We start from the raw sequence: 27,799 nt of genomic DNA, 5'->3' as shown, positions 1-27,799 counted from the left end.
AAGGTGTCATCCCCGATGTATAAAGAGACAAGAAAAATTATGATACCCAAAATGTTGCTAAAGCACCCTCAGATATGAAGGGATGCTACTTTTTGCAAGGGTAGTGTAAACACAATTTCCCCGCTGCTTGGCTAAAACAAACAAACAAAAAAATCTTTCAGCAGTATTACTAAGGAGAGGCAAAATCCACCTACAGTACACAGATGTCACTGCAGTCAAAACCTGCTTTTAAGTAGTCAGAATATATTATGTGCCTGAACACTTAAATAGACCTGACCAGTACTAATTACATTCCTTGTCACCAAAAATAGAAACAATGCATACTGTTGTTACATGAATTTGGACACCAACATACAACCTGAATTAGCTTTTTGCAATGGCAACACATAATTTTAAACAGAATTTTGCTCGTAAAGAGATCTAGTAATGTAATGGTGATATTTTTATTTCAAAACTGCTAGCTAAGTGTACAGTATATTGTTCTGGAAAACTTAAATGGAATACCTTATGCATAAATGGCAGAGCAAATAATTTCTTTTGTACTTCAGAGTGAAAATACATTCCATAAAGATGATTCACTTCAGGTACTATTTGTTTTTTACTACAGCAAACAACCTTGAGTATGGGAGACATCTAGTAAAGACTTCTTCTCTGAATTAAGCTGCACCTTAAGTGATGTATAATCACATAAAAAAGAAGGAATCATACAGGCAAACATGTGATGATAAACATTTGTTATAGACAAATACTGTGCCAATGAGTATGAATGGCTGGCTCCTTCCCCAAAATTGTTTTGAATCTTGCTTAGCTCCCAGTGAAAGCAGCCAGACATCTTATACAGAGAAAACAAAAGGAAGAACTGTATTTCATTTCTTCCCAAATGAAATTGTGACCAGCATGGTGAGCAGTCAAAAACAAGTAACCTGATGCTTCTCCTAAGGGAACAGTAAGGACATATCTGCATTTGGGTTTTTGCTTGTGTCAGAAATGTGCTTTTGAAACAAATTTCCAACCATTTCCCACTTCCTTTTTCTCTGGTTTGCATCCATGAGAAGCCTCTCGAGAACCTGAACTCCTTTCCTATCAGGTGAAATGAACTAACCAACCCGAGCCACTTATGAGTCCATGGAAGAGACTAGAGCTAGTCCAAAAGGAAAAACCAAAATCCCAAAGCTCAATGACCCTGAAGTGTGCAGATACAACACCCTCAGCATGTTTCTTCACTCTGTGGAGCCACCCTTGTTTCTGTGCACTATTTGCTAATGTAGGCTATACATAGAAAAAACTACCATGAAGTGATAGTCAAACCATACAATCTAAGAGGCTTTTAAAACTAAGTGTGTATACCACAAGAGGTTCTGGCTTTATATTTTGTCTGTCAATTTCTGGTAAGTCAAACGCATCTCCTTCTAAACAAATACACTGAAAATTATTTTATTTGATTTACAGGGTTTTCTTTATAGGATTTCTTTACCGTTTCAAAGTGTACAACATACTGATGTGTAATATATGTCAAAAATAGTGTAATATATGTCAAAAATAATCTTGCATATTATTTAACATTTACATACTCAGAGACAATGTATTGACCTATCCTAGTTAGCAATTTTACTATTGCTATGTTGTTGTACAGATTTTCCTATTTGATTGCCTGCAGCTGACCTCTAGAAATCAATTCCACCCCTCCCATCTGCCCTGCAGTAAAAACCTCCCAGAAAAAACAAACATGTCTTTTTTGCTATCAGTCTGATCACAGAGTAGTTTGTATAAAGCTAGTTACAAAGTGTATTTCTCAGGATTTTAAACCATTTTGTCTGACAATTATGAAGATTCTTTCTTTATGGACTCAGTATTTTGATGACTCATGCACTTTCTTGGCCTGGAGCTGGACACTCTCTCAGAAAGAATATTAGAAACAGCACTTGTCAGATTTAAGGGTTCCAAGTTATATTTTTCCATATTTATTAGGATAAGATTTATGTTAAAATGAACATTCCAGAATGGATGACAAGAAGAGTGGTTTACCTACTCCTATAGTAAAGTTCATGTAGTTTATCTTGACCAACAGCAGTTTGTTTTGTCCTTATTGTCCCTGTTGTAAAAGGTTTTTACATTGAATTGTATATGTACTTTATTCCTGCCCACGTTCCTTGCCCATAGCAGGAAGGTTGAAACTAAATATTCTTTAAGGTCCCCTCCAACCCAAACTGTTACACAATTCTATGTATAAATTGTTTCCTTCACATAAGTAGACTACTAAAATTACATTTGGAAACTATTGGTAAATCACTGTTAGTAAACCGAAATTAGAAAAAAGTAATCCATACTTTGTTTCCATCATTCTAAGTGCTAGCAAGATGTAGAAACTGCAATACATATCTCTCACAATTAATCCAACATTGTAGTAAATTACTTATTAATTATTATTACTTATTCATTAATTAATCCAACATGAAGTAAATTACACTTGGAGTCCAAGCTGTTGTGATACTTCTCTACAAGTATCACAACAGCTTGGACTCCAAGTGTAATTTACTTCAAAAACTGCTGAGATAGAGAAAGGGAAAAATCAGGCTGTGCTTTGATAAATGACTAATAGTTTCATACGAAATATGTAATTTAGGACTTCCATGTAACTTCAGTAACAGAAGGATATTGACAATAACAATATCAGAAACACTAAAGTCAGCATCACTGGGGATCATACGGTTCTTCCTTTTTTCACTATGAATTTCCACATGATCCTGATTCTCTCAGCAACACTCAGATCATGGTATAATGCTGGGCTGCCTTCTCATCTGCCTCCCTGCCTCTTCCCTTGGGCTACTAGCACATCTTCACCACCCCATGTGAGCTTCAGAAGGCCTGCCTAGGGTGTACCAAAATTCATGACTTTACCTTCTATCTCACTGCATATTCTAGCTTCTCTGGAAAACCATGATTCATTCTTGGGAAAACACTGGTCTAAAATAACCTCACCTACTGCAGTTTTCTACCATGACCTCAAGGAAAGTTATTTGATGTGTTTAAACCTGCATGACCCTTGTGTCTCTGGGCCAGTTTACTTAAGCTACTCTGTAGCCACAAGTAAAATTTACACAGTACATTGACCTTGTTTCTCACTTGAAGGATCCTCCTAGTTCTATCCTGTTTCAGGTAGAAACCTCAAGCATAGCACTCAATGAAAGTATACACAACAACAAAAGCATTTGGATGATTTGAGGTCAGTTAATTGATTAGACAAATCATATAAAATATGCAGAAAAATAAGTAAAAAACCAAACATCTATAAAAAAACAAAAATAATTTTAAAATTTGGTAATTTTTGTCATAAAGGTACAAAATAAAGAAAGGACATTCAAGTTCTCCAACTAGTTGTGCTATATATCAGGGAAAGTGTGCACCCAGAACTGCAGAAAGATTTTGCTGCTTCGTATTTCTGTTTGGAGGAAAACAAGTCCATTCCCCTACAGTCATCCTCTTTCTCATGCCAAGACTGTAATGAGTCCATGCACTCAGACTTACCACACTAATTACATTCTCACGCCCTAAAGGCAGCATTGTTTGAAGCTGTCCATTTTTTGGTCATTTCGTAAACCTTCAGAGACTGAAGTTTTCCAAATGAATTATAAGACTTCAATATTCAAGTTACTTAAAAAATCAGTAATCCAGAAGGCCTTAGTTTAAAAAATGGGGAAACAAACTTTGATAGCACATAATTCTTGCAGTACATGTCCAGGCAATACTTCACAGATTAGTTACGTCTGATCTTCTACACCAGGGAGAACGTTTTCCTGCAAGAGCCTAATACTAGAAATGGTATCTCATGATTCAAGATTTTTTGTTTGATTTAAATTTGTCTAATGTTTAAAATCTAATCTGAAATTAAGAGGAATCAGTAAGGCAAAAGTCCTAGTTTCATATAATTCATAATTGCAGGAAATGTTTTTTGACCCTTGGTTGACTCAAAATTTTTTCTCATGATTTTTAGCAGCATGATCTACTTCCCCAATGAATCACTCAGAATGAATGAGAAGAGATCTGCATACTTGGAAATAGCAACAGAATCTCACAATCATTTTCAAATCTTCTAAACATTAGACAGCTTTATATTGCTGAAACAAGCTCCAGATGTGTAAAACAGTAATATTTGATTTGTGATATGACTAAAAGATTGCTTGCCTTTTTCTACTGGCCTTCAGTTTGATGTCATGTTGCTCTAATACTTCTAGTCAAAAGGAGATACATAGGCAAATGTTCTCATCACTCTTCTTTGGCATCTCACATAACTAGTAGTACAGCCTCCTAGAGAGCCAGGGAAAGCCCCAGGGTGCAGTTCAGAGTGTGTAAATTTGATGCTAAACATCAGAATGTATGAAGACTCCCTCAAAAGCATTTTAGAAGTCATCCCAATAAACCACAGGCTTCAAAATGAAGACAGACAACTCAGATATAAGCAGAACATACATAAAATGTTTCATGCATCCTCAATAACACAGATAAAAATAACACAACCCAAAATTCTTTCTCCCACCCACAACTTAGTCGCTCATGAGACAACTGAAGAACTCATAATACATCACATGGTGTCACAATCACACTAGACTTAGCATTTAATTTATTAAAGTACCTTTTTCCCCATATACATTATGAGTTAGTTACCTAGTATGACAGCTCTTATTTATCAATTAACAAATGTATTCAGTATTCTTGCTGAGGAATATTCTTTTAGGTGGAATTAGTATCAGGGAGGATCCATAGTTCCAACACTACCACACCCAGCTAGTGTCACCATGTAGGAGTAGAATTAACAGAAAAGGTCAAATTGTTTAACAGCATTATGAAGTAACATTGTTAGAGTCAGGAAGAAATCTTGTGATTATTTATCAACACCATCAGCTGTAGAACAAAGACTTGAACAAAAGCCAGAAGGGAAAAAAACTACTAGTTTAAAAGTAGACTCATTTATTCATTTAAAAAGCAGTACTAAAGAAAGTCAGGGAAGGTGATGAACAAAGATATGCCAAACTGATTTCAAACCCTGCCAAAAAAGCACAGTATCACACTATATTCTGTATGAAGAAGAATGTGAATGTTTCAGACCAGAAGATCAGACTGCAACAGGAATGTCAAGCTTGGTTTTAATCACACCAATCTTGCCAATTAGTTTAAAGTGAGACATGTGCAGTGCCTAGACAAAAAGACTCAGATCAATGTACTTAACTTCCTTGTACTTTATGTTCCCTAAACAATCAGCAAAATAGTTCAATTAAAATGTTAAACAATGTTTTTCAGCACAGAAATACATATCTTGGAAGTACAAATGTAAAAGAAATACCCTAGTCTTTTTTATGCACCAGGAGCAAATCAAGCATTTACTTTTCCCAAGTTCAACCTCTTTTATTTCTGTAAGATGCCCCCAAATCTTTTTATAATTCTTTCAATTGCATATAAAAATAATCTCCTGGTATTAGTATATTAGCTTGGCTAAATATAGAAAGGAGCACTCACTCATGTTTTATGGAGCATTTTCTTTGGTATGCAGCTAATATAAATAAAATGAGCAGAGAGAAGTTGGCAGTGTTCCACTGACATTACATCACTTTTCCTTAATAGGAAACCTCTCTGCAACTTAACATCTTGCTTTAAACATTCAGAAGTGTCCACAAAGTCTTCAGTGAGGATCATCATATAAGGCCAGGAGTTAACTGCAAAGGGCTAGAACATGAAGCCGGATCTCCCAGTACAGCATTGAAAAGAAACTCTCTAGTGAAAACCACTTTTTAAAAGTCACCAACCACAGAGCAAGGGAGTTGCATAATGTCTAAGAAAAGACATCTGTAAAATGTACATAATTCCCATAAAAAGAAAAGGAAAAAGTTCTAATTTCTATGATGCTACTTCTCTAGACTCAGAAATTCCTCTAGAAACCAACAAATTAAAACCAGAGGCCTAATCCAACAGATACAAATGGGACAGAGACACAAGTATCTACTACAGTTTCATTTGCTGCTTACTCTTTGTGTTCCTCAAAAAGACATGATCTTCTATTTTAATGAAATTAATTACTGTAAAATATTATATGATATTTATTTACTAAGAGACAGATGTTGCCACCCACATAGGTTGAGCTCTTCACCAAAACAATAGGACTTTTTGACTGTACACAATGATAATAAATTATATGTGCAGTGGGTCTATAAGATTCCTTTGAGAAAAAGACAAGTCCTTGCACTCAGTTTTTCTCATCCATCACTGAGATTGCTAGTCTTTATTGTGCCATACTTTGTGGGATGAAAAGCAATCCACATAGCACATGAAGAAGAAAAGAGCCCAGAGAAATTTATGTTCATGTTGTAATTAACGTAAACATAAATTCCTGTTATTGTATTTCTAATGTGCATATTACTGAGCAAAAATCCCATTCCCCTTCAAGTCTGCATGCTGTATTTGCTGGCATGGAATTTTATTGAGAACATAATTTATTGAGGCACTGTCACACAGACACACACATGAACACAAAAATGTATTTATCACAGTACAAAAAGTCATGGTAGGTCATTTCGTCCTCTGCTTCGGCCTTTCCGAAAAAGTTTGAGAGAAGTTCACTGAGTGGCTCCTACTGCTTTTAGTTGCAGCTGTGCAGCAAACAGTCTTAAAAAATTTACAGTAATTGCTGCCATGTTTACATCACTGGCTCTCAGTAAAGAAAATACTAATCTAGTAAAGGTATGCAAAAAATAAATGTAAGCTGAGCTACAGTGAATATCACTCTGATTGCTCTCACTTAGGAACCACCAGGTCTTACAATACCATGAATTCTCTGTCTCCTTAGTAAGACATCCCTTAGTACTTTATGCCCAACCCTGCTCTTTCATTGCCATTTGTGATGGCACAATAGCTCAGGATCCTAGGAGAAAGGGCAAGTGAAGTAAAAGTTAAAACTCTACATAGAATTGGATAAATTGATGGTTTTGTTTGTTGGTTGGACTTTTTGGGGCTTGGTTTTGGGTGATGGTTTGTTTGTTTGGCTCTTTAAAGTCCTGAGTCTGTTCACTCCTTCAGACTAAAGAGCAGTCACCTAAAGGGTTCTGCTGGTGCTGCAGCAAAGTGCTGCTTGTCCAGGAACAAGCACTGAGAGCTGGACCTCTCATAGCTCACACTGCCCAGGCAGGGCTTCCAAAGCCCGTCTTTAGTCGGTAATTGTGAAGAATGAACTTCTACATCCATTCTTCTATGGATGACTTTGCTGTTTCTCAACGGCAAATAAGATCATGTTTTATTTCACATATGCATCTTTAATTTAACTGCCCCAAAAATGAATGAAGTCTTTAATGGCGACTTAAACAAAATTTAGTTTACAAGAGAAAAGTAACTTCAAACTGGTTAGTGTGCCCATTGAAAAATTGGAGAAAATTTTACTTCCATTGCTAGAACTATCTAAAGATTTCAAGTAGGGGTATTTGTGCAATATTACACTCTTACCAAGAACACAGTACAGACCTAAAAATGAGGACATGTAGCTTAAGATTTGATTGCATGAATGACAAAGGTATAAATAAAAATATTCACTTGACCAGTTTCATCTTTGTGTATTTTTGTTGATACATGAATTGGCTACTTGCTCCATAACTAGATTTTCTTTTTTATAAAACAGTATTAGAATTATTAACATCAGCCCGTGTTAATTTTCCAAATGATCATTTTAGCAGTGGTTTCAACTAATGCCAAATTCTGAGAAAACATCAGGAAAAGTAGATGAATGAAGTTAAAACAAAATTGAAAATAATAAGGCACCTATATTTATCTAACATTAATTTAATCTTATTACAATAAAACTTCACCAAAACTAGCTGATTGGACAACAGAGGTCCTGCTAAGTAAGTTGATATAACTCTTAGGTTTCAACTATCATACTGTGTTGCTGTGTTATTTCAAAATCAGAGAAAACACCTGCTACAATTAGCTGTAATGGAAAAAAATCAACTGCAAGTCTCTCACTCATCCATCCCACCACTATTATTATGCCAGTTATCCTACTCTATACAGCAAGCACAGCAGAACTGACGTGCTAGCTGGGCACGTCCACGTTGAATCCATCATCTTTTTGTTTTATCACAGAAAAATCAAGCTACAACTGCCTTCCAAATTTGTGTAAATGAATTCAGGAATTCACACTAGTAGCTTGTGTGTTCAAGCACACAGACATACCATTGAAACCAACAGGAGCAACAGTAATTAGTAGCTCTGAAAATCAGGCAACTTTCACATGAATTTAACTTCCTTCAAATGAATTTGAAAATTTATGTTTAAAATTCATCCATGTATTGAAATACATTTTAAAAGTATTTGTTTTAGCTCTAAGAGTAATATTTTTTAAAGACAAATTAGGTATCTCAGTAATTTTCTGTTACTTAAATGGCATAAAAATTCTTGGACATGTAAAGGTTTTGCATTCAGGTAGGTTAAGTCCTATCAGTAGCAACAAAAATGGAAAGCACCTGATCAGCATTTGTGACTGAAGTGAATCAACTCACTGCTCTTTCCAGAAAACTTGTTACAATGTCTGAATACTCTACCTTTTGCAGCAGCCTTTATTAGCATATTTAAGCAGTAAAAATGCAGAAATCTTTCTTTTGTGCCTGGAAGATGTCCCTATATATAAAGGAGTATGAGACTTTTTTGGATGGATATTAACTCCCTGCCCTTGGTGTCACTCTAGAGTTTTTTCCAAGATTTACTCAGACCACAGAGAAGGCTTACCAGGGCAAGAAATCCAGGTAGTTGTAGTAACAGTGATGAATCATATCATCTGGTTCAAAAATTGAAATAAATGGTATGGCAGAATTTCTCACAAGCTCAGGAGAACTTTTTTTGTTAAATGATGAAGGTAGCAATAATACTTAACTCTTACAAGCTGTAAATAGAACAGGCTGCCCAGGGAAGTGGTAGAGTCACCATCCCTGGCAGTGTTCAAAAACTGTATGGATATGACACCTAAAGACATGGTTTAATGGTGAACGTGGTGGTGGTGCTGGGTTAAGAGTTGGATTTGATGATCTTAAAGGTCTTTGCTATGCAATATTGAGACAGCTCACACAATGAAGTTTCAGAAGAAATATCAGTTGAATAACAGTTTAAAATGCCTAGAAATGTATAAATCAGAAGGTATCTCCTTCAGTACCACCTAATTATCACTTAATTAACTTTGGCTTAGCACCTAGTTGTACTAATTCTATGTAGCACTTTTCACCTACAGTTTAGAAATGTTGCTTTTCCCTCTGTTTTGGGCTAGGAAACATGAAACTAGAGCTGAAGGAAGCAGTTAGGCTGGTGAAATTATATCAGATAAATACTGCTATCACAACAAGTGCTCTGAACTACTTTGGTATACATACTTATTATAGAACAGAAACAGAAAAGTTTAGAGTTAATGAAACACAAATAAGTAAACTTGAGAGTTCCTAAAGACTTTTATAACTTTGAGTTATTTTCAGCCATTGCCTGACTTCAGTATTTAGGCCAGTGTGTAAATTCACCAAAAGCAGTAAATGAAATCCTTATTTTACTCAGGAACATAAAATGCCACAGATAAACCCTAAGAGTTAGCACCTCAATGAGAATTTGAGTGGAAAGAGTTATTCAAAAACACTGGACAATGCATACTATCATAACAGCAAAACTAGTAATATTTTCTGAAAAAAGGCGCTGAAATGGTTTCATTAAACCAAAAGCACAAGTTTAGTTTCAACGTGTTCCTGTCCACACAGCATCCCAACCTGTACATCAGCACGCAATACCCATATGACCGGAGTCTCTGCAATGCAAGGCCTGATTACAGATAACAAGACTATTAGGCACATTCAGCAATTTACAGGACAAACCATTAATTTAGACCTGAACAAGTACATCCAAGAGCATCCAAGGAAAATTCTGAAACACTGAACTGCTTCTCAATAAGGAAAACACATTTTTCATGTTCTTCAGTATCAAAAAACCTATTTCACTACCTCTTTTCTGTCCTTAATGCAGCATATCGCAGTTACCTTAAATTATTCTCAAACTTCACCATTGGTCAGTGATTTTAGCAAACTGTAAAGTTTGCAAAATGAAGGGCAATTAATTGAGAAACTGATCATATTAGTAACTTACTTCCTTTATAAGTCTCTCAAAGACATTTTCAAATTCATGTAAAGCAGTGAACAACCTATAACACAACTTTTGAGGAATCTGAGGTAATTAAACAGAGGAAGCATCTGAGAACAGTTTCAAAAACGAACCACAGAGAGTTACATTGGTAACTCAGGAAGTTTAACAGCAAATTTCCGTGATTCTACCTCTATCAAAAAGACCATCAATGATGACAGAGAATTTCCATAACTCAGAGGCACAGTATTATTTAATTATGAATTTGTGAAAATTTTAATCTCTCAGACAAGCAGCTTCTGTCTTGTATCACTCTTTGTATGGGGCACTGGCCTTTCCATTAATTAGAAAGAAATTCACACATTTTACAGCTCTCTCCCAAACATCCCAGTTTCACTCTGATTAGTCAATCCTCCATTACCCAGCATAATCAACTTTGCTCAGCCAGTACTGGAAATTCTGGCAGACAAAATAAATCTTTTCTCCAAAAAGAGAAGTTACTAAGCAAAAATACTGGGCATCACAGAGCTCCGTATGTTCATTCAAATTCACTCAACTCCCTCAGCTTTCATTTACTGCTGATCAGCTTCCTGCTTAAAAGCATTCCAATTCTATTCTATTGTGCTCTTTATCAATGAGCATGTTCCTTCAAATATTAACATTGCAAACAGTTCCTCTGATTCAGTACTCTTACAAGAATTCACTCAGTAAACAGGACCTGTCTCTTGCATTTGCAGGCAGTAATGCTCAAAGCACAAACATCTATCTTCTTAACCCAAAAAAGGACATTATGCAAGTGCTGTGTTTTAGTCACAAACCGACAATTAGCCTCAGTGGTTCAACAGAGCTTTCTTGTAATTTATTATAATTAACTGTCCCTAGGGTCACTCCTCTTTTCTAGTTACAGTCTACTACAAAAAAAGTCCAAAGTTTGTGCCCAACAGGAATGTTAACTTTACAAAGTTTCAAAACAGTTTCAAAGACTGTTAAAAGTGAGAATGCAATAGCCCTGTCTGGCAACTTGTAGAAGGAGCAAACTGCAGCCAGAAGATGATGAAACCAGAGGTATTTTATTGCCTTTTTTGCCTATTTGCCTTTTTGCACAACAACATGTTAAATCTTTAATATTAAAGATTTCTATACTTTTTCTGAACCAAATATTTCATCCCACAGAGCCATGCCCACGGATGATAATGACATCTGTTGAAGAAGCGCACTAACAGCCTACTTCATCTCAAGACCTGGATACCAAAAGAACCTGAAACTAATTCATAACATTTGTGCTCGCATGTTAATACCCTCTTTAATAATTGCAGCCTGTAACAAACAGAACATCCACAACTTCTGTGCATGTTTCTGAGATCTAAATTTCTTGATACTTCTGTGATCCTGCAGAATCTCTGGGATCGCCTGTTGAAGAAAACTTCCAGTGAGATATCACACACCAGCTGGGTATTCTGAAACTTAAGACAATCACAAACCTCTGTTCCTGTAAGATATCAGCTCCCGCTCCAAAAAGCACTGCTTCCTTCCCAAAAAATTCCTCAGAGTTGAAACCAAGTCCTTGATTTTGGGCTAAGTGCGATGCATGTGGTCAGTGCTAAGCTTCACCACGCCAGGAATGGTTCCAGCGCACCAGCCCGCACAGCGCATGGCGCGCCTTTGACATCAGGACTGAAGTGGTGCAAGAGGCTCCAGCCAGGGCTGCAGAGAAGGCTCACGTGCTGCCTGCAGCTGGTTGCTGATGGCAGCCATGTAACTGGTAGGAGAGCAAGGGAAACCTGGCAGAGATCCTGATTCTGGGCCTCCTCCTCTGTTTTCTGGGTATTTCATGTGATTCTGACAAATGTCATTATTGATATTAATTGTCTCTGTATACCTATCCATCAACATGAACATTAACTTTTGAAAGGATGGGAGACATGGGACCCTAGAGTTTTAGAATCAGTGTATAATTTTTATTTCAGAAACATTTCAAGCTGCTGTGGTTTATGGTCATAGACAACTGTAGATGTAGCCTCAGAGTCAATAGCTGAAAGTTCATCCATTGTTTTAGAAAATGTTGACATACCATTTTGATTTTATCCTAACAGACACTCCTTTTTTCTCTCCATCTATGTGGAAAATGTGCATGCAACAGTCATCTAATTCAGTTGCATATCCATGAAAGCAGCATCTAAGCATAAGTGCTTCTGAATTACAACTGGTAGGATTGTTTTTCTCTTTTTTAAAACCAAAAGCAAACAGATAAAAAAACCTAAATAGAGGCTTAGGTATTTTAATACAAAGCAGAAAACAGAAGCAATAATTTTCCAGAAATTCCTGATGAACCCCTTAAGGAAATGTTAAAGAGTTAATAACTGCAAAATCTCTAGCAGAAACTCCAAAAGTCACTAAAGATAAAGGAATGGAAACCACACGTAACATCCTAGAGACTCATAAGACAACACAATGTACTTTCAATATAGTGTGAACTTCCACAGTCTCACCTTATGCATTTCATATGCCTACAGACACTCACAGAAGAGGCGTCTCTCTATTTTACATCACATACAGATCTCCAGATTTTGAAAAAGATAGGAAAACAATGAAGTTTATAGGAAATCAAGACTTTCTCCTAGAGCACTGCCAAGCAATATGGCCATCTATTTATTGCCTGAAAAATTGCCTAAAAATGTTATATGTGAAAAAATAAGCATTATTAGCAAGGACATTGAACTCATGCATGTGAGAATTGCCATGGATACACAAAAATTATCAGGTAACATTGGAAGCAGAAAAAGAGTAGAATTTGGCCATGTCAGATGAGGAATATATGTATTCTGAAAAAGAAGACAATCTGCAGTTTATAGAGGAAAATACAATCTGGTAGCTTGTCAGCTGAGAAACACAGATGAACATTTCTGAAACCCAGGCAGTCTTTTCATTAAAATGCCTGAAAAACATTTCTTTATATGCACCAACACCTCTGTAAGTGTGGATATCAATATTCCCTTTACATATTCTTTATATAATTCTGGTTTTAAGCACTTCAGATTTGCACAGAAATAAACAGCATCATCTTGCAACAGGCTCACCATCAGTAATGCAATACCAAGTAACTCACGCCTTTATTAAATTCCCTAGAAGGTTCAACAGGAAACGCAAATCACACACAAACACAGACTGCGCGAAAATACCCCATCCACAAAACATTATGATTGCCCCTGGGATTTTCAAAGCTTCACTTCTACTAAAAAATTCACTAGATCTTGGGTCAGAACAAAAATAACCATAAATTAGGTGCCCTCCGGAAACCTTCAAACACTGCAAAGCAAGGCTTTGTATTTCAGAGCCAATGTCAGTAGAGTGAGGTAGGCTAAAAGAAATACAGCACCACTGGGTTTCTGAAAAGGAAACTCTACTTTCATTTGTGCAAAACTTTCTATGTTGCCTTGGAGAATCTCCTTGCTGGCCAAAGTTGGCTATTAAAATAGTTTTTCACTTTAATAGCTGCTTTAAACAAAGCACCCTCATAAGTCAGAGATTTTGTAGATGTGTGTGTGTAAGGACACACACACACATATATATTTTCACACACCATGAGATTCATATGCACACAGAAACAGACTTGCATTATCTTCTTTCATAAAAAAAATCTGCATAATCTGCTCTTTGAAGTTAGAAACATTTTACACACATGTGGATGTACATACACACATGGCACTTAGAACTGAAAGAAACAATGATGTTTCTAGTGAGTGCTTTCATACTCGGATTCAGCCTATTTAGAAGACTGAATTCAGCCATAGAGTACTAATTTACAAATATTTCAAGATCCAACTACAGAAAAATAATTATGCTATTTTAAGGATAGATTTTCCACGTTGTGAGTAAGGTGCAAAAATGGGTAGGAGCAAGCTCAGCTGAAAGCTTGGCCTAAACCCAGCAGGTTGGCTCTCCTGAGAAAAGTTTCTGTAACACATGCGGGTCTTGATTTAAACCAGATTTCTGTATTCAGTGTGGCTGGAGAAATACTTTTTAAATGAATCTGTAGCAGTAGTACAAAAAAATCTAAATATTCCATTCTCTTTTTCTATTCACTGGAGCCCAGGCAGGACCTCCTAATGAAGTTTGTCCTGTCTACCAGATACTGCCAGCATGCATTTCTTGCTCTCTGATGTACATTTCTTTTCATCACAGGAGAGGAATTCATTTTAATTTGCAATTTAAAAATTAAATCCAGCTGACTGAATCTTTATTACAGTTCAATGTTTCAGAAGAGATCTTCAAGATCATCCACCCAGCACTACCGCTGTAACATCTAAATCACTAAACCATATAATTTTTTTTTATTTCCTGATGTCTAATCAGAATCTCCCCCTTCTCAGCTTGAGCCCATTATCTCTGATCCTCTTCAGGTATGGAAGAAGAGACTGATCCCCACCTCAACACGAACTCATTTCAGACACTTGTAGAGACCAATGAGGTCCCCCTGAACCTCCTCTTCTCCAGGCTAAACATCCTGAGCTCCCCCAGCCAATCCTCATGTTCTCCAGTTCTTTCACAAGCCTTGCTGCCCTTCTCTGGACATGCTGCAGCATCAAAATGTCACTTGTAAAGTGAGGGATCCAAAACTGAACACAGTGCTTGAGGTGCGGCCTCGGCAGTGCAGAGCGCAGGGGGACAGTCCCAGCCCTGGCCCTGCTGCCACACTATTGCTGATACAGGCCAGGGTGTCATCAGCCTTCTTGGCCTTTTGTTTGAGAACAAACAGAAATTTTGTAAATGCTAGGATTCACTAGCATACAATCCACTTGAGATTGTAAAAGTTAAATATTAATGTTGTAAATGTAATACATTGTGTTTTCCCATTATTTACACACAGTAGCATACAAAACAAGTATCAGCCTTTACTGGGAATTCAATGGGGTTATATGGTTGGTATAAACGTTAACACCACTAAAACAGATTTTTTTTTTTGTGTGCTAATCTATTTTTACATTTAAGTCTGGAAAAAAAAATGTAGCCCTGCTGCCAATAAAAACCAAAAAAATATTTTCCTGTACATTTCTGTTGGCTGACACATCATGTCTAGAAATAATAGTATTTTCCCAAAAAACCCTTTACTTTAAACAATCCCAAAAGAACAAATAAGTTAAGCATCATCCTATGAACATTTACCAGAACTTGGACATTTTGGCAATGCAGTGTAGCAGCTCCTGATGCACAGACTCAACTCTTCAACTAAATAACCCTTCCATATTATTACTCAACCCCTCATCACTTTCTGCTTGAAATACACTACAGTGTACTGTGATACCAGATTGGTTTCTCAAAGAGAATAATTAGAAGAATTGTTTTTTCTTATCCTGTGTTATATCCTACAACATATAATGTAGTCCATCTTCTGAAATTGGTAACAAACAAAATCTGAAGTCCATTTTAAAGAGAAATTTCAACAGGAACATATTTTGTTGATGTGAATGAATACAATTTCCAAGGCTCAGAAGAATGTCCTGGGAAGGACTGGAAAGAATTCTGAGTAACCGCTACAAACAATGGTTTAAGATAATCTAAGGTAATCAAAGATTTCTTACTCAAATTATCACTGGAGAGATATGCACACTATGAAAACTAGAGAAAGCAGATTTAGTTGCTTCTTGACTCACCTCACACAGGTGAACAAGGCAGAAATCCCAGCAAGAAATTGACCCCACTATATTTATTTATTTATATAAAAGTAAGTGCTGTTTTTCTTAAAATTCCTTCCCTTTGTGGAAGGGGGAAGTGCTGGGGAGTGCCACACACAATACACTAATTACAATCACTTTCTGCTTCAATAAAGGAAATACAAACTTCCTGCCTTGGCAAAGATTAGAATGTCTCAGGCAGGTGGGAAAAGGACCATGTAAGTGTCTAGACAGAAATGTGGAGGAAAAGTATTTCCTAAATTTTCTATTCATGTGCTAACCCAGAATGTGGACTACACATCTAAAAAGAACTGCCTTAATTATTGAGTCTTCTTTGTAATTATGTTTTACATTATGATAATTATATATTTAATATATGAATACCAAAATGTTAAATTGTCTATAATGATCCAATAAGTTCTGACACTTGTGGTCTCAAGATTCTTCACCTTCTGCAGGTAAGAGGTTTAAATTAGTCTTCTATGCATACTATAATTTGGTTAGTAATTACTCCAGACATATTCTTCCAAATGCATCTATTATTGCTATGAAATCATTGCTGAGTATTGCTATTACTGAGTGGGCACTTCCCTCTAAAAGGAACTTTATTACTTAATGCAGCATTGAAATGCTAGCTGTTCAGAAAGTAGAAATGTTTCCAATGGAAGATGATACATGAATACATAAGTCCACAGGCATATTTTGATTAAATAATATTCTCAGGATAAAAGATTTTCCGTCAATTATTATGTTCTCAAGAATATATCTGAGACTATCAGTCAATTTATACGTTCTACATAATCCTGAAATTTTTTGGGGGAAAACAAAACCTCCTTAGGGCCACCAACTCTTTGCAGATCAGTTAAGGTACAGTACAACCCCCAAATACTTGAAGACTCCTTTCTTGGACAGTAAACAGCAAATGAAAAAAACCACATACCAATAATATAAAATATTTTGTTTTGAAATGATGGAACTAATCTTGCATATGCTATCTTCACCTTTCAGAGTTTCTTTGCATTGGCCTTTATCTTCATGTCTTTCAGGTGTAGTATCCACAAATATTCACAATCTACAGGAAATGATGCTATACACACGGAGAAAACCTACATATATGACATCACACTCAGTGACAGTCTACTCTGCTCCCAGGCACATGGATCCACATGAATGTTGGCATGAGTAAAATTGAAAAGCAGCTAATTTAAGTAGAACCAGATGAGAAATTAGGTTGTTGTTAGAGGAATACAATATTTTCCATCAACCACATGATTTTACAAGTATGATTGGTTTCCTTTGCCCAGCTGAGAACCAGGTAAGTTCAATAAGGTAAGTCTCCCATGGATCATTTTGAAACAGAGTAATAGGAAGAAATTCGGTAGAGGAGAGAAAGAAGAATTTCTCCATATAAGTGGACTGACCAGCATCCCACAGGTCAGTTCCAGGCAGAATGCATCCTTGGTCTTCCAATGCCTAAAGCCCAACAGCTGAACATTACTCATCAGATTTACCACTGTGTCCTTACAAAAAAGGAGGCATGCTGTTCTAACATAGCTATTAGAAATGGCTGCTGCAGTCACACAGACCACAAAGTGGATGACAAAACTCCAATCACACTCCTGCTTGCGGAGCAGTTAGATGCCCTCCACAACCATCATATCAGCTTAAAAAACTCTGCAGTTTTGTATGTTGCAATCATCACACAGTCTCTGCAAAGAGAAAACAGTAGGCTTGAGCTAGTCAATAGTCCCACAATAATTGGTGCATGAGTGTACAGCAAGATGAGCTTTGCCAGTAATATAAACAAAAAGAAAAGAAGAAAGAAACTTCAGAATACTTTGAAGATAATAGACAATTTTCTAGGAATTCAGTAAGTGTAAGAGCACAAAAACATTTATCTTACATCAATAGTTTTAAATTGCTAGTTAAAACATACATCAAATTGTCAGGATAGTTTTTTACTGCAAAAATGTTCTTGACTCAGAAAGCAGCAAGAAAAGTTATGTGACATATATCTGCCAACTGCTAACAAACATTTACCATATATCCACTGTCGCAATTTTAGGAAAACTGCTATGTCAGATTACAGTGTGATAACTTGTTAAATTCTGACTTTGTGATTATCAGATTTCCACTATCTCAAAGATGAAAGAAATCTCATCTCAAATATGAGATCCACTATCAGGTTTCCCCTATCTCAAAGATGAGGATTTGTTTTATCCAAATGAGACATTCCCAATTCCAACAATATCCTACCTGCATATTCCTGTGTGTTTCAAACATTGCAAGAACATCTGTATATCTCCTACCCCGTATTTCCAGTTTCTTTTATTCAAACTCTTATCCCTCTGCCCCCACCTTTTCCCACAGGGTTTCTCCTTCTGGCCAGGAAAATCAATAAAAGAACATAATTTCACAGACAGCTCTTTCAGGTTTTGTTCCCCAACCAAAAGCAGGATGCAACAATCTCTGTCAGAATCTTGTTCTCACAAGATTGCCTCATTTTCATAGTGAAGTGGTTTAGGTACAATCAGTGGGCATGTGCTGAACTTTTTCTATGATTTTTTTTTCCACCCTCTTGTTATCAATTCTATATCTTAATCCTTTTATGTCTGGTATGCGTTGTGAATCACAGACCAGCTCTGGATGTCTGGAAACTGCTGGGCTTTCTTAAAGAACGTCATCAAAACTTTTCCCACCCCAGAATGCCAGTGTACCTCTGTGCACACAAACCTGTGAGTGAACATAAAACTTTCTGCACAGCATGTAATACATCTCACAAAGTTAATTTCAGAAATATAAGGTTTGTTCAGAGGAATCATGGTTTCAGTTCAATACAGCCACAGAATACCATGGAAAAATAGTTTCTTGACCTCAAAGCCTAATGAAACTTTGACTGTGTCCACTCCTATTTTTAGATGTGTGCTCTGCAGTGCCATATTCCTTAATATAAAGCTGACCCAAATGTTCCAATAGCAGACGTTGGTTTCTCTTTGATAGCCAATGCATATCTCTGCTTTCCAAGTTTCTGTAAACACATCATTATAAAGAAGGCCAGTCTTACTTTTCCCAGCCTTCTTTCTAATTATGTGCCTACTGCCAGGAAACTTTTCTTTTTTTTTTTTTATTTTTTTTTGTCTTCACTACTAAAATTTAAACAAATATGTGATGTGTGCTGCAGACATGGAAAAGAAGGGAAAAAAACCCTCTGTTATAAGTTACAAAGTTACTAAGTAACACCAAATTCCTTTCAACAAGCAGTGATAAACATTAGACAAAAAAACCTAGCTACAAGAGTACATTAAGTGCTGGATGACCAAATATGTCTTCCTTCTAGACGTATGAATTCCACAGAACAACCCAAAACTCCAATGTTTGGTTTCATTTGGATAAGAAGCTGTAGTAAATCTTCTAAAAGATCAAGTCTCCTGCCCATTACCAATCTTCTTCACCCAGAACTATCACTGGGTTCCTACAGATGTCTCGTACAAAGAAGGCTGGCAAGGCACTCATAGTTTTCTGCCCTATCATATTTGTTAAGGACTGACTTAGCAAGCCTTGGGCTACAGAGATGCACAGAGCCGCTGCCGCCACAAAAGCATCCTTTTTTTGCCTTTGGAAACATCAAGGGGACCGCCAGGGTCGGCAATAAAGTGCATCAGCCAAACTCGAATGCGACTACAGACGATAAGGCAAACTAAAAGATCAAGAAAGTGCAGATCAAAAGTAGAAATACTCGAAAGAAAGGCGGTCAGCCCGGTCCGACTGCAGCATGAATTCATGTACCCTGACCTTTCGCCTCCCATCACCGCTTCTGCCGTGAGGTAACCTCATCCGAAGAGGACACGTCAGCGCGAACTCCTGAGAGTACGCTGCCGTCTTACCTGGGCACGGCGGAGCGGGCAGCTCTCACATAGCCGAGCGCCGGTGTCGCGGGAGGCGGCGGAGCGGAGCGGCGCCCGCAGGTACCCGGGGCTATATAGGGCGGGCCCGGGGCGCCGCTCCGCGCCGTGACTCACCGAGAGCCGCCGCCGCCGGCGCGTCCCACTCCGCCGCTTCACGTTAAGAGTCCCGGGCCGCCGCGGGCGCCCTGAGGCGTGCGGAGGGAGGCGGAATCAGGCTGCCGGGAATGGCAGCGAGACGCGGGCTTCCCGCAGCGAGTCGCCATCGGGATGGTTCTACCCGCTGCCGCAGCCCGAGTCTCAGTTACTCCCTCGGAGCTGCAAGAACTGTGACTCTGTGGTACACTGTGGACTCTGTGGTACACTTTTTGCCAAAAAATGCTCGGGTCCCCGGCTGGAAGCTCACTTTTTTCCTTCCAGGAACATCCACAGCCAGCAGAAAAACTTGAGAAGGCGCTGCGTCAGCCTAGAGAAACATCCCAGACTCTTCCATATTGCCATGCACAAAAGAGAATTTACTTTAGCTTTTCTGCGAGGCAAAAGTTTCCACGATTGCCACATCATCTTCCTCCGCATCACAGAGCGGGTGGGATGGCTACTCGTTTAATGTACAACTGCAGAAGCGATGTCTCAAGTCGTTCTTCTAAGTTCTTTAACACTTCTGTGTTCTTTTAAATTAACTTCAAATTAACTGATGCCACTACTCATCACTACCAAGACCCCAAGTGTTCAGATTAAACTGAATTTAAAACTTTTTTCAGAAAAAAATGATGATATTGCACTGCAGTCATCTGTTTTACATACAGTCTCCTGTGTGTTCTTCACCTGCCAAAGAGTAGTTGCATCAGTGATCAGAAAAAATGGACTATATGATATAAAAATCTAATTGTTTTGTGATCTAATTATGCAAAACCTTCCAGAGTGTCACTTACTGTAAATGCATTAATTACTACTACATATTCCACTAAGGAATTAATTTGAAGGTAGATAATTCTTCCTTTTTCCTCTTTTTTTTTTTTTTCTTATTTTTTCCCACAAGGAGATAGAGTGTCAGATTTCTATTGTTGGTTCATACCCTTCCTACCATAAGCCACTTGGTCTGGATCCACACAGATTGCCTTCTTACAGGTTACACACCAACATCAGTTTTATAAGCAATCATAGCACACAACTAATGACTAGTAGCATCTACTTCAACATCCGCTTAAAACAAGATAGATAATCTCAAAAGATACATCTATAAAATCACTATTCTCAGTTCCATGCTTAGCCCATGGAGGTGATCAGTGGTATCACTTTCATTTACTGCCTCACAAGCAGCAAGTAAGTCTATGAACATGCTGCCTTTCAGCTCTGCTCAACATCCTGGACAACAGGCAAAAAATTTCAGGGCAGGTGAAAGCAAGGGTGATCCTCTTCTCTGGGCTCCAGTTTCCAATCAGTGTGTACTATAGATCAGCTCTGGATGCCTGGAAATCTGTTTGGTTTACAAGAACATCACAATAACTCTTTTTTCCCTACTAGTATGAACCTCCAAAATGAGAAGATCTCTACCTGAGAAATTTCATTCCACAGTGGACAATGCAGAACAAGGTAGGAGTGAAAATTTCTCTGCTTACTCAACCCCTGTCACACCTTTTCACCATTAAGCCCTCTTTAGGACTCAGAACTCACTCCACATCACTCAGTCCCTCCAGAACACAACAGGAAGAACAGAGGAATGCTGCCAATTAGGAAAAAGGGTGGGGAAAATGAAGCATCTCTCCATTGCTAGAGCAGAGTGGCATGCCAGGACCTGGCAGTCAGAAGGCTGGCGCTGCACTAGCACCCTGTTTCCAATTCTGGTACATGACTCTGGGCAAGAAGCATGGCAGCTCATACACATGGTATTAAGATAGTACAAAGATAAAAGGAGAATCACTCATGGCTGATCAGGTCTCTCCATGATTTTTGGTAGGTATGCTTGTCAAGAATTTTATCTAAAAAGCAGAACATAGTTCTGTTGCGGCCTGTAACAGGTGCAGATAATGCAACACACACAGCAACGGGCAGACTGATGTACAGTAGGAAAAGTCAGTGATAGAAAAACATTACCAGGACTTCACATCTCTTAACTTCACCTTCTCCTTTGTATTTGATTATAACAGATTGAGATAATACTACATCAAAGACATGCATTAGGTTCTCCAACATGTCTTCTGTCACAACCCTTAAAATTTTTGCACGTAGGAATTTTCTGTCTATGTGTGCATGTGTATGTTCCGTTCATGGGCATGGAAGATGAAAGCAGAGACAACTTGTGCACAGCAGCTGAGTTCAAGACGCTTGTCTCTTACTCCACAGCATATTTGGGCATGAAAAGTGAAAATGAAGCTCAGCTTACTGGGAAACAAGCATGAGGCACATTGCAAGATAAAGATCCAAAGAGAAAAGAAGCAAAACCATATGCTTAACTTAATATGATCTGTGATTCTTTCTTGTAAACAACTTTGCCTATAATTCCAGTTCCAGGAACATTTGTTTCTGGTTTAAGGAGTTTCCAACTATATCAACAGCTTGACTAGCAAACCAAAATGAGGGAAAATAATTCACACATAAAAAGACAATTGCCTACAATTCCAATTAAGTCCTAATATTTAAGAAAATAATTAAAACATAATTATAATAATAACAAACAGCTTTTGGAAAAATGAAGAAGCCCAACAAGTAATTTCTGTGGGCCAGGGAAGATAATGGTACATATCACTAGTAAAGCAGGCAAACAACAAACTGCCTGAAGTTTTCTTGCTAGTATTCCTTCACATTCTGAGAAGCTTCACAAAATTAAGATTTACTTTTCAAATCACCCCATAAATAAAATGAAATTAGTATTGTTTGAAGTACAAAAACTAAAAAGGATGCCTTCAGGAAGAAAAACTGAAAATGCAGGGAGAAAACCTTTAACAAAGTAATCACATTCCAGCAGTGAGTGAAAATAAATGAAAATAGCTCAATGGACTTCATGACAGTGTCTGTCAAATTCTTAAACTATTACAGAATTTGTAGCATTTAAATGCAATCTTTCTGCCTGCAGTGTATCTTCAGCGAAGGAAGTGTATTTTAATAGCATACATATATTTTTATAAATAAAAACAACTGCTGTTTTCCAAGTGCTATAATACAAAAACCTACACTTCTGTTTCCTTTCTTATCCTTGCCTCCTTGATTATAATATATAAAAATTTAGCATTGTAGCTGCTGACTTAACTGAGACATTTAAAGCTATATTGGAGTGCGCAATTCTGATCACATTAGTTAAGACCAGAAGTCACAAATTTTTTAAACCAAGACAGGATATTTTGACAAAAGAAAAAAAATCCAACAAATGGAACTTAAAAAATTCTGGTATCTAGGAAGAAGTGATTGAGATTCAAATGGTGCTTTCTAAGGAGGCACACTCATGACATGAGATTTGTTTGGTCTTAAAATCTGGAAATTAATGAGAGGATATAGGCATGCCTGTAAATCAACCCAAATAGTATTCAGCTAGCTACAATGCAGCTTTGCATCATATTACAGTTCCAACATCATTAAACTCAGATGGAAATGTAAGTAAAGCAGACCCAAAGGACTGACCAGAAGAGGGAATTGAAAGAGTTTACAAGCTTCCAAAGTGATTCACATGCAGTTTACTGAATTCAATGATCTATGGAGGACAGTTCAGCAATCTCCTTGCTTTTCCTACATAAGGGAAATGCATCCCATTTACACTAGCTGTGCAAAATAAGCTTTGGCATGACAACCATTGCAGATTTTAAAATTTTATTTAAGCAAAAAAGAGTATCTCCATAAAACTACATTATCACCTCCAATACTGTGGGATAAAACTTTGACAGAAAAGTCAAAGTTTTTCTGCATAGCTTTGAATGTGGATTCCTAAGCCAGAACAGGACACTGATTTTCTTGGAATGTGTGAGAGTTCGAGATTTCTTTAGAAGGTCAGAATGCAAAATTAGGATTTCCCAAAACGAAAAGTGACTGACTCTGAAATGGTAGTTACCAAACATGTGCCAGTCCAAAGCATTTAGCACTATTTCAAGTATTCTGTTCTACCTAACTTCGCTGGTGTTGGCAGACACTGAGGTAGTAACTGTAAATTGCTTTGTCTGGTCCTATTTCTGTTTGGTGAAATTCACAATGTCTGAACTGGAACTATCAAGCTATTTGTGGCTTTTGTTGTTCTTAGCACTTCTGGAAAATAAAAGATCACATGTTTGTTGCAAGAAAGAATATTTAGGCAAACATTTCCCATCACTTTCAACTCTGCAAATACACACTATTAAAGTCATGTGCTTTGCAAAAAGGAAAACACAACCAGGGTCAACACTTGATAGCAAATCATACCGCAGTCTCTGATCTAGGCAAACAGGATTCAACAACAACGACAACAAGAATTTCATCCAAACTTCTAACAGTACAAACAGAAAACAAAAATTAGAAGTTTCTATTACTGAGTCAATTTTCATAAGGCAGCAGTTACTATTTTTGTGGAAATACACCTATGCTAGCATTTGTGCATACATACATGGTGACAAAGTGACTCACACTCAAGTCTTCTTTGTTATACCACTATTTCACCTTTCAGACTAAAATAGCAAAGGTCCTCAGGGTAAAAAAAATAAATTATAGTGATCAGACTTCTTGTGCAACCCCTATGACAGCACAGAGGAAAATTGTGGGTCTACTATGTAGGCACTTTCTAATAAGGAACTGGAACAGTGATGGTTGAACAACAAGCATATGGAGAAGTCAGCCATCCCAATGACTTCCTTAAATTCCTAGATACTTCAGTACCCACATGATTGGTCTGTTTTATCCATGAGTAATCCATGAGATTTCCTGGCCTTCAGAACTACTGATACTGTGTAGAGCTCTGGAAATTAAATATAACAAAATATAACCTAGAAAATAAAACCCCATTCACTGCTCAGGCTTTACTTCATAGTAAAGCTAACATAACACTTTTCAGCTATGATACTGACTCTCATTTTTACAAGCATTGCCATGGATTCATGAGAGGTCTATCTGCCCTTCAGATGCTAAAATTGTTAGAAGGCTTAAAAAAAGTCACAGAGGATCACAGCAGTTTGAATGTCACCTGTAAGTCCTTTCCAGTTCTGAACTCAAATCTCAACAGTACATTCCCTTCTTTAATGGTCCCAATATGGCAATAGTGAGCGTGTTGTATCTTTCAATTAGCTACACTTCAGTAACTTACAGCTGCTGTAATTGTAAGGCCTGTCAGGAAAGATAAAGAAGCTGTTTCTTCTGAGCCAGGCTTCCCTACAGTATTTAAAATGTTTTTCAGTAGCTGCTTATGAGCTGATCTTGTCACAAATTCAAGATCAAGGCATAACTTACTTCCTTTCATCAGGATGTCAGGCTCACAGTGCATGTAATTGTTTCCTATAAAGGCTGTGACTTTAGGACACATTCTGTTGCTTACATTTTCAAACCAGAGCAAAGCAGACCAGTATGTTAAATGTTACTGCTGAAGTTTGTGCCCACAGCTATTTAGTTTTCTCTATTCTAGGTTCCACACACTCAGTAGAGATTATAGCTCTTCCTTCAGAATATTCGTTGTGTGGATTCTTTCTGCTTTGAGTCTGAAGTGAAAAAGTGAATGGTGTTCCATGTGTTTTTCCACCAGTAATAAGACCTTTTAACTTCAGCCCATATAAGTAGGTAAAACAGCATCCCAAGGCACTGGATCACAGGGCATGAATTTTACACCTATGTTTAAAGCAGTACCTAACTTGCATTTCTGAAATCCCATAACATTTTTCCATATTTTATGTTGTTATGAAATGCTATTCTATCCGAATTATCAGGACTGTTTTAGGGTTTTCTAGTACTTATTTTCTTTTTTTTCCCTCTTTCTCTACTACTGTTCTTAACTGCAAAGACACCTCCGACTCTCAGAGGTGCCTGTGTACCCTTTCTAGATGAATTTCTAAGTTTTCATTAGAACACTACTGCAGACAAAAACTTATAACATGTTTTTGTAATGCCTAAAATTATCTGCAATGGGACTCTTCTTTCCCCTTGGCAAAGGATGACTCATTTATCTTCAGTCTGCTAACCAACGGGGCTGCCAAAGACCCCTCCTTTCCAAACAAAAATCTGTAGAGAGCTTTCAGAAACATGAGAAAATATGACAAACACAGCTTGAGGCTGGCTGAAGATCACGGAAGGGTACGGACAAGCCTCGATCCCCTGCACTCAGCACTCCGCTGGTAACAGGAGCGAGCAGCTCCCTGCACACAGACTGCTTCCCCGGCATCTCCCCCTCTGCTCCTATTCTGAAATCCTGCAGCTCCAACTTCCTTATTTGGTTGCCGGGACTGTTCTTTGTCTGGCTGAGCCCCCCGGGCCGCGCCGCCCCCGGCTGGGCCCGGCCCGGCTCCAGCGGCCACCCCGCCCGGGCCCCGGGCGAGCCGCGGCCATGCCCATGTAAGGAGCAGCTGCGGGGCCGGCGGGCCGCGCTCCGGCCGGGGCTCCCTCCGTCCGCCCGGCCCCGGGCAGCCCCGGCTCCCACCGAGGCGGCGCGGCCGCCGCTCCCCGAGCCGCCCCGGCTGCGTCTGCAAGCCGCTGGCAGCGAGACAAAGGAAAATGAAGCGATGAAGTTCCAGTGTAAAACTCAGAGATTCCTGTCGTGTTTTCCATTGTTCTTTAGAACAGGTTACAGCGTGTCCTGCGGGGATTTCACTGGTGCTTTCTGCAGAGAAAAGGAACCCCTCAACACAGCTACTTACCTTTTAAAAAGTTACTATTCTATCATGCTACGTGAAGAAATAAAGCAAGACTAGCTTTACTCTCAAATATCCCGAAACTTTTCAAAGTAGGGCTTATGAAGAGGAGCTAACCTGCAGGAAGACAGTGAAATGTGCTAGGGGAACGCTCCCTACTGCTGCTACTGTTGCTTGATACTCAGTAGCACTTCAAGTACTTCGTGAGAAAGAACTGACAGTCAAACTGTACATGTCTATATAAGAGCCTCAGCAAGCGAGGAATAAAAAACAAAACCCCAACCAAAACCCAGTCCTGCTGGTCACTGTAATTTTTGTTCACATCTTTTAGATTTAGTATTTTTTAGTAGATTTATGTGATAGCTTTTTTTTTTTTTTTTAACCAAAGATCAAGGAATGCTGTAGGAACTGATTTCTTTCTTTAAATTTAAATGAGAAAATGACAACAGTCAGGAGAATATATACTGAATATGTCCATACTGACAGCTGAGACAAAAGTTGATCCACAGAGATCTGGTTATCTGACTAAGGAGCTTATTGAGCTGTTACACCTTAAAAGGAAAACCCTTAACAAAGCAGTGATTTAAAATAAGTAAAAGTGTTCTGAAACAGTCCTTTCATGCAGTGTGACAAGAAACAACATTTTGAAAAAAATCAAAGAAGAAGGTATAGCTAAATGTCAAACTTTCTAATTCTGTCTTGGAATCTGGAGGCATTTCTGTATTTCTCAATATGGTTCCCTAGTATTAAGTTTTGAAAACAAGTCCTTAAATAATGCTAAAACTCCTTCCATTGTTGCAAGCTCCCATGGATGTTGGTTGAAGCTGAAAACAAGTAGTAAACTGGAACAGAGAGCACTGCTTTAAGTCACTGATGTACAGGGTAATAGTGATCGCTCCTGGACACAAGGCCTGAAAAAAAAATAATTACAGGGAATACAAAGGTGCATTTATAACCACCTTCCTGTAAGACTCCAGCTGCACTCAAGTCAGTTGTACTTTCAGTTCAACAGAAAACTGACTTGGTATTTTTATACCACATTCTTGCCCTCAACAGAGGCCTGAGTAAGTTTGTTTACTTGTGAGAAACTCTCAAACTAGAAAAACATAAGGAAACAGCTTAATAAAATAACAGAATAAATATATTGCTAACATCATAATTACATTACATATTTAAATGTAATGCTAAAATTCACCTCAGAAAACAAACAAACAAACCAAACTATTTCAGCAAAATAAGAAACATATAGGAACAATTTAGGAGAATTTATGCCCAGAAAGATCAGGTTTCA

The 27,799-nt window shown here is 37.9% G+C and overlaps 1 protein-coding gene across 12 annotated transcripts in view; it reads right to left on the bottom strand.

Moving 5' to 3' along the window:
• Window positions 1-27,799, bottom strand: part of PALLD (palladin, cytoskeletal associated protein) — a 184,424-nt gene that overhangs the window by 47,393 nt on the left and 109,232 nt on the right. For 2 of the 12 annotated variants that reach the window (XM_074541221.1, XM_074541222.1), the window contains exon 1: window positions 19,703-20,577. The exons of 9 other annotated variants lie outside the window; for them this stretch is intronic. The gene's annotated coding sequence lies outside the window, so the exon portion shown is untranslated. Of the gene's footprint in view, window positions 1-19,702; window positions 20,588-27,799 lie in introns of those variants that run through there. One more of the 12 variants, XM_074541220.1, reaches the window with a different exon arrangement.

This window comes from Zonotrichia albicollis, chromosome 5 (genome assembly GCF_047830755.1).
Source record: "Zonotrichia albicollis isolate bZonAlb1 chromosome 5, bZonAlb1.hap1, whole genome shotgun sequence".
NCBI classification, from domain to species: domain Eukaryota; kingdom Metazoa; phylum Chordata; class Aves; order Passeriformes; family Passerellidae; genus Zonotrichia; species Zonotrichia albicollis.
The sequence above is the reverse complement of the archived record's forward strand: the minus strand, read 5'-3'. Positions and strand labels throughout refer to the sequence as shown.